Consider the following 7,375-nt stretch of genomic DNA (forward strand, 5'->3'; position numbering starts at 1 on the left):
ATTAAATTTGCTTAGCAACTATTTAACTGAAAATTAATTTCAATGCATAAAAAAGAGCTTTTTCAGCCATTCCTACTAAGGCCCACGGATCACAATTTTTTGCCCATTCATTTTTAGTTTTGCTTTTTTCATTTTTCATTATTTCATAATGGTCTTTCTAGATTTTTTTGTGCTCCTTATGGTTGTGAGACTTAACCAAATTGCTACATTTACGTACCACAATTTATTTAACTATTCTCTTATTGTTGTATATGTTTCTCGAGTTTTTTTTTTTTTGCAATGATTTATAATAATGGTATGAAAACAGCTTTTTGTGTATTGTTTTTCTATAACACTTTCAGGGCACAATACTCATCAATGGAATAACTGGGTCAAAGAGTACAATTATTTTGGTGACTTCTACTGCATATTAATAACATGCTGTCAAAAAGGTTCTATGAGAATACCTCCAACATTGAGTTTTATTGCTTTTAATTATTTTTGCCAGTTTGATGGCTGTGAGACAGTGACTCAAAGTTGCTTTATTTTGAACCATTCAAATCACATAATTTTATATCTGGAAACGATAGCCATCATTTAGTCCAAAATCCTCACTTTACAAAAGAGGAAACTGACACCCAGGGAGATGAGGTTTTGTTTCGCATTCTAGATCACATAGCTAATTTGTGGTAGAGCCAGAACTAGAACTTAAGCTTTGTTACTCAGTCTTCTCACTTCTTTCCATCACACCGCTCCAGAGGCCTAGTGGTATAGTAAGAATAGCATCAGTCACGGGTTCAGGACACCTAGGTTCAGCCCTAAGTCTGTTTCCTCAATCAAAGTCGAATAATGATACTCATACCATATCGACCTTACAGCACTGTTGTGAAAGTGCTTCTTATATCTTAAGGTACCAAATAAATGTGAGGATTTAGTGGCACTGCTAAAGAACAATTAAATGAACAGATTGTTGCTGTAAATTACTTAAGACGAGAACTAAGGATTTAATTTTAACTCCTTGGAGACATATTTTTTTAAACTCCAAGAAGTGAAAAAGCTCTTCTAAGAACACTTCGAAGAGCCACAGATTTTGGCGATGTGGTAACCCTTCTACCAATACAGACAGCAATGCCCTCTGCTCTTCACCAAATGATCTTTGAAAGTTGCTGTTGCTGAAAAACCTCAAACTTTCCAATAAGCCCCTATGAGTTTAGTTAAGCTAGAAGAGAACAGATTTAAGTAGGCCATCTTCAAAGTCTTTGGGACTTGTACAAAGCTTATGATATGCCAACACACAGCCTTCGAGAATCCTGGGTCATCTTCACATCACAATGAAGCATTAGAGTAGAGCTGTAGTTGAGGTCCAAGAAGTTTTCCCCAAAATATGCAAAATGATAAAAATCCTGCTGTTTCTTTCTGTTTGCAGATTCTTTTCCTCTTCAAAATTCCCCAAAACTGAAAGAGCCTGCCTCTAAATGGTTCAAAAGCCATTACAAGGAAGAATTACAGAAACCGCACTGGTCATTAAAGTTTAGGGAACCTGTCCACGGTTGCCTTGAAAACACTTTGGCTGTCCATCATCTTTCCCTTTAGATCCGTCTGTACCGCTGTGGGCGGGCCAGTGCAGTCAGTTACAGCTCATAGGTTCTCTCCTCTACATCTGTCAAACAGCTCCGGGTACAGAAGAATTCTTTGGAGATTTCATTTTCCTTACATCTTTCTGCCATCATGGAGGGAGGGGAGGAGGTCTCCGGTGGCTCCTCTGCAGCCACCGCCACCTCCGGCCGTCGCTGCCCCGGGAAGGGGGAGTGGGAGTGGGAGGGGTGGTGGTGCAGAGGAGGATGCTATGGAGCCTTAGGTTCCACCGCCTGAGGCGGAGCGCGAGGTGGTGCGCGATGGGCAGACGCAGACTGGGCGACCTTGGGTGCGCGACCCACAGCAGCGTGAACACCATTTCTGGGCGAGCCCCATTCCTGGGCGGGGAAGCTGGGTGTGAGTGAAGGGAACAGAAGGTGGGGCGGGGTTGGAGTGCGGGAGGTTGGAATGGCTGAGAGAGCTAGGGGAGGGAAAAACAAACAAACAAAACAAAACAAACAAACAAACAAAAAAACCCCAACAACCTAGGTGAGTCAGCGGGGGATAACCGGCGCACCCGCAAGAACGGCTCAGACGGGAAGACAGGCTGGGGGAGCCTAGGACAGCGCAAGCGCGCCCCTCTCCCTTCGTGTCTCGGAGAGAAAATGTGATTTTTCAAATACAAGATTCAAGAGAAGTATAAAAAGGTAAATAGGAAAGAAGAAAAGAAAACATAAGGAGTTCAATAATGTTAAGTTCTTTATATCCGTACGGGGAAGATGATACTTGGAAGTACTTTAAGGCGTATAGTACATGTCTATGTCTATGTCTATGTCTATGTCTATGTCTATGCATCTAGATATAATATAGAATATATATCTAGATATATAGATAGAATATATAGATATAGATATGGTATATATCAGATATCCAGATATAGATATATAGATAGAGTATACACACACACACACACACACACACACACAGCATGCAGGCGTAAGTTGACTTGGATAAGATGATATGCAAAATGACAATGTTGAGAGGTGAGAAAGAGGATTGCACAAGAAGTGGGAAGGGAGAGGTAGAATGGCGTAAATTGTCTTACATGAGAACATGTGATAGTGGAGGGGAAGTTGGGGGATGCCGGTGGGCTTTGCTTGAATTTTATTCTCATTGGAATTGGCTCAAAAAGAGAATAACATTCACTTTCAGCTCGGCATATACACTACTATTACATATTATGTATTACAAATATACTACTATCACACTACAGGGAAGTGGTAGGGGACGGGGATCATAGAAAAGAGGGCTGATAGAAAGGAAGACAGATTGGGGGAAGGTGTGGTCAGAAGCAAAGCACTGGTGAGGAGTACAGGTGACAGGAGAGAAAGAGAAGGATCCAAAGGAGCAGGGAATAGGATGGAGGGAAATACACAGATACTGATCACAACTGTGAATGTGAAGGGGATAAGTTCGCCCATAAAAGGAAAACAACAGAACAGATTAGAAAGCATAATCCGAGAATATGTCCTTTACAAGAGGCACACTTAAAACAAAGATGCGCAGAGTTAAAATAATGGGCTAGAGAGCATAATACTGTATAATATGCTTCAACTGAAGTAAAAAAGAAAGGCAGGGATAGCAATCATGATCTCATAAAGCAAAAGCAAAAACGGACTAAATTAAAAGAGATAATCAAAGAAACTACATTTTGCTAAAGGGTAAGCAAGTTTCTCTGATAAAGGCCTCATTTCACAAATATATAGTGAGTATAGAACTGAGTCAAATTTATAAAAACATTTCTCATTTGAGAAATGGATAAAGGATATAAACAGGCAGTTTTCAGAAGAGGAAATCAAAGCTGTCTATATAGTCATATGAAAAATGCTCTGAATTACTCTTCATCAAAGAAATGCAAATTAAAACAGTTCTTAGGTAGCAACTCACACATATGGAGTTGGTTAATATGACAGGAAAGGAAAATGACAAACATTGAAGGGGATGGGGGAAAATAGGTACACTAATACACCATTGGTGCAGTGGTGAACTAGTCCAATCAGTCTGGAGAATAATTCAGAACTATGCCCAATGGGCTATAAAGCCATGCATACCCTTTGACCCAAGTAATACCATTAGTACATCAGTATTCCAAAGAGATCAAAGAAAAAGGAAAAGGACCTGTAGTAGAACAATATTTATAGCAGCTCTTTTTGCAGTTTGAGTTTCAAGTTGAATTGAAGATTGAAGGGATGCCTGTTTCTTGGGGAATAGTTGAATTAGGATCCATGATGAAATTTTATGTCATATGTATGTATATATACTTGTGCATATGTACACTTATCTATAGATGTATGCATATGTATGTCTATATCAATTTTAAAATATATTTTTATTTAAATACTTTTAATTGCATGTAAAACACTCTAATGCTCGCTGTTAAAAATCTGAGTTACAAATTCTCTCCCTCCTTTGCACTAGTAGAAAAAGGGGAGAGGGTCTTTAAACAATAACAAAGATATATTCAGAATGAAGAAGGTAGCATTACCATGGTCCTGCATCAATATGTTTGTGGGAGAGTTTGAGGTCCCGGTTCTAACTAGAACTAGATTCAATTAAGTCACAAACATATATAATTGATAAAAGAGTTCTACATGAATCAATAGGATAATTCCCAGGCTTTTTTTTGGAGGGTAAGGCAGGGCAATTGGGGTTAAGTGACTTGCCCAAGGTCACACAGCAAGTAAGTGTGTCAAATGTCTGAGGTTGGATTTGAACTCAGGTCCTCCTGACTCCAGGGCTAGTGCTCTACTCACTATACCACCTAGCTGCCCCCCTCTCCCTGGGCTTTTAATTTGTTCTACCATTATATTAAATATATTCTTTACTGTTTAAATTTTCATTTGTGTTATAAAAATAGGGATTTTATGGAATTTCAAAGGGTAAGAGTGAGATGCTGTGATGGCTAGAAAACTTCAAAATACCTGAAACCCCTTGAACAGTGGTTCCTATGTTTGTGTTATGCTTTAAGAATTATGTAATCTTTTTTGTCAATCTCATGATACAGCTTTTATATGAAATGCTTCCATTTCTACAGTGAAGAAATGGCAGAAAAGAGAGGTCAGGTTATTTGTCCATGCTGATACATAACTATTAACTTTCAGAATATATGTTCCAATTCAGGTACTTTGACCAGTGTTCTTTCCATGACACTATGTTGTCTTTTCTGGAAGTGGGTTACTTTTCAGGAAAAGGGGAGAACTGGGTCCATTAGGCAGAGTTCTGAAAAGCCCTTAAGGGGCTTTAAGAATTGGGCAGACAATGTAGAATCTCCTCTTTATCTAAGAAAATCTAAGGGCATTCCAAAAATCTGTGGGTAATTTTAAATCTGTGAAAAAAAATAAGATCAGAAACAGGAGTATAGGCATGAAAGAGACCTTTCTTTTTTCCAGAACCCCACTTAAATTGCTTGGGGGCAAGACCAAGTAAGGGCACAAGCTCAAGGCCCTCATTTTTTGGACTTCAATGTCCTTTGACACTGCCAGACTCTGACATCTCCAGCGTCTCAGGAAAGTTTCTCTCCCAACTGACACTGATTAGAGTTTTGGCCTGTCTCTTCATTTGTTAGTCAAGGATGAAGGGAATTCTCATTAATTATTCCTTTTAATGATTTGCACTGGAGACAAAAGTTAATTTTATCTGAGACAATCCTAACCAAGCTGTCAGACCGTCTTGTCCTCTACAGGTGACATGATAATTATAGCTCTGGGGAAGCTGAGCTCACAAGATTTCATTCCCATAAATGATCCTCTCCTGTCCCCCTAAACACACATAAGTTTATAGGGAGCATATGGCTTTCTCTGTTCACAGATCTTTCCTCTCTCCTAACAGTTGAGATTAAGATAAGTGTGAGGTAAGTGTGGTCAGTGTATCTTTATCTTCAAACCTCAGAGAAAGGGATTTGGAAGACAATGGTTTTCTTCAAGTCTTCAACCTAATTTAGGATTCCTTTAATTGAGAAAGGAGAGAAGTCTGGAGAAGTCTGTGAAAAGGGATCTGAGATTTTCTCCAGTTGATCTCAGGGTGACACTACTTCATCTTCCTTTTCCTCTGTGCATGACTCTGATGCCCATCATTATTTTTAGTGTTCTGTATCCTTTTTCCTTTAAATATATTTCTTGTGTCTTTTCTGTGGTCTCTCGATGCTTCTGCCTTATGCCCCTGCTGTGCTCTGCTCTAGAATGTTGTAGATGATTCTTTTCCTTTCTTAATGGGGGACTCGGTTGAATATTCTCCATTCTTCTGTATGCTCTTCTAAACACTTCCAATGTCTTTCATTCCTTCAAACCAAAAGGGTTTCTAAGATGCCTTAAATTGACCGATAGTACTGTTTGTTGTTATTGTTATTGTAGGTTTGTTGTTATTGTTATTTAGTCAATTATTCATGTCTGACCCTTGTGTTGTTTTGAAAAGCCAAGTCTAACAAAGTGGATCATCACACAATGTTGATCTTACTGTGTACAATGTCCTTTTGGTTCTGCTCACTTAAGTGAGCATCAGTTCAAGTGTTTCCAGGTTTTTCTGAAATCTGCCTGCTAATCATTTCTTAGAACACAATAGCATTCCATTACATTCACATACCACTTGTTCCCAAATTAATGGGCATCCCTTCAATTTCGAACTCTTTGCCACCACAAAAAGAGCTGCTAAAATATTTTTATACGTGCTAGTCCTTTTGCAGTTTTGATGATTTCATTGGGATACAGCCTAGTAGTGGTATAGGTGGATCAGAGGGTATGTAAGCTTTTATAGCCCTTTGGGCATAGTTCCAGATTGTTCTCCTGAATGGCTGGATCAGTTCACTACTCAATCAACAATGCATTAGTGTTCCAATTTGCCCACATCTTCTCCAACATTTATCATTTCCCTTTTCTGTCATATTAGCCAATCTGATAGATCTGAGGTGCTACCTCACAGTTATTTTAGTTTGCCTTTCTCTAATCAATAGTGATTTAGAGCATTTTTTTCATATGACTATAGACACCTTTAATTTCATCATCTGAAAACTGCCTGTCCATCTGCTTTGACCATTTATCAATTGGAGAACAACTTTTATTGTTATAAATTTGACTCAGTTCTCTATATGTTTTAGAAATAAGGCCTTTATCAGAAACATTGGCAGTAAAAGTCATTTCTCAACTTTCTTTTTTCCTTATAATCTTGGTGGCATTGGCATTGTTTGTGCAAAATCATTTTAATTTAATGTAAACAAAACTTTTCCATTTTGCATTTCATAATATACTCTAGCTTTTGTTTGGTCATAAGCTCCTCCCTTCTCCATAGATCTGAAAGATAAACTATTCCTTGCTCTCCTAATTTGCTTATGATATAACCCTTTATGTCTAAATCATATACCCATTTTGACCTTATTTTGCTACACGGTGTAAGATGTTGGTCTATGCCTAGTTTCTTCCACACTATTGTCCAGTTTTCCTGGAAATTTTTATCAAAAAGTCACTTCTTATCTCAGAAGCTGCAGTCTTTGGGTTTATCAAACAGTAGATTATCTCAATAGATACAGAAAAATCGTCTGACAAAATTCAGCAACCATTCCTATTAAAAACACTAGAGAGCATAGGAATAAATGAAGTTTTCCTTAAAATGATAAGAAGTGTCTATCTAAAACCATCAGTAAGCATTATATGTAATGCGGATATGCTAGAAGTTTTCTGGATAAAATCAAGGTGAAGCAAGGATGTCCATTATCACATCTATTATTTAATATCACACTAGAAATGTTAGCTTTAGCAATAAGAGAATAAAA

This window comes from Trichosurus vulpecula, chromosome 2, assembly GCF_011100635.1.
Source record: "Trichosurus vulpecula isolate mTriVul1 chromosome 2, mTriVul1.pri, whole genome shotgun sequence".
In the NCBI taxonomy this organism is placed as follows: Eukaryota; Metazoa; Chordata; class Mammalia; order Diprotodontia; family Phalangeridae; genus Trichosurus; species Trichosurus vulpecula.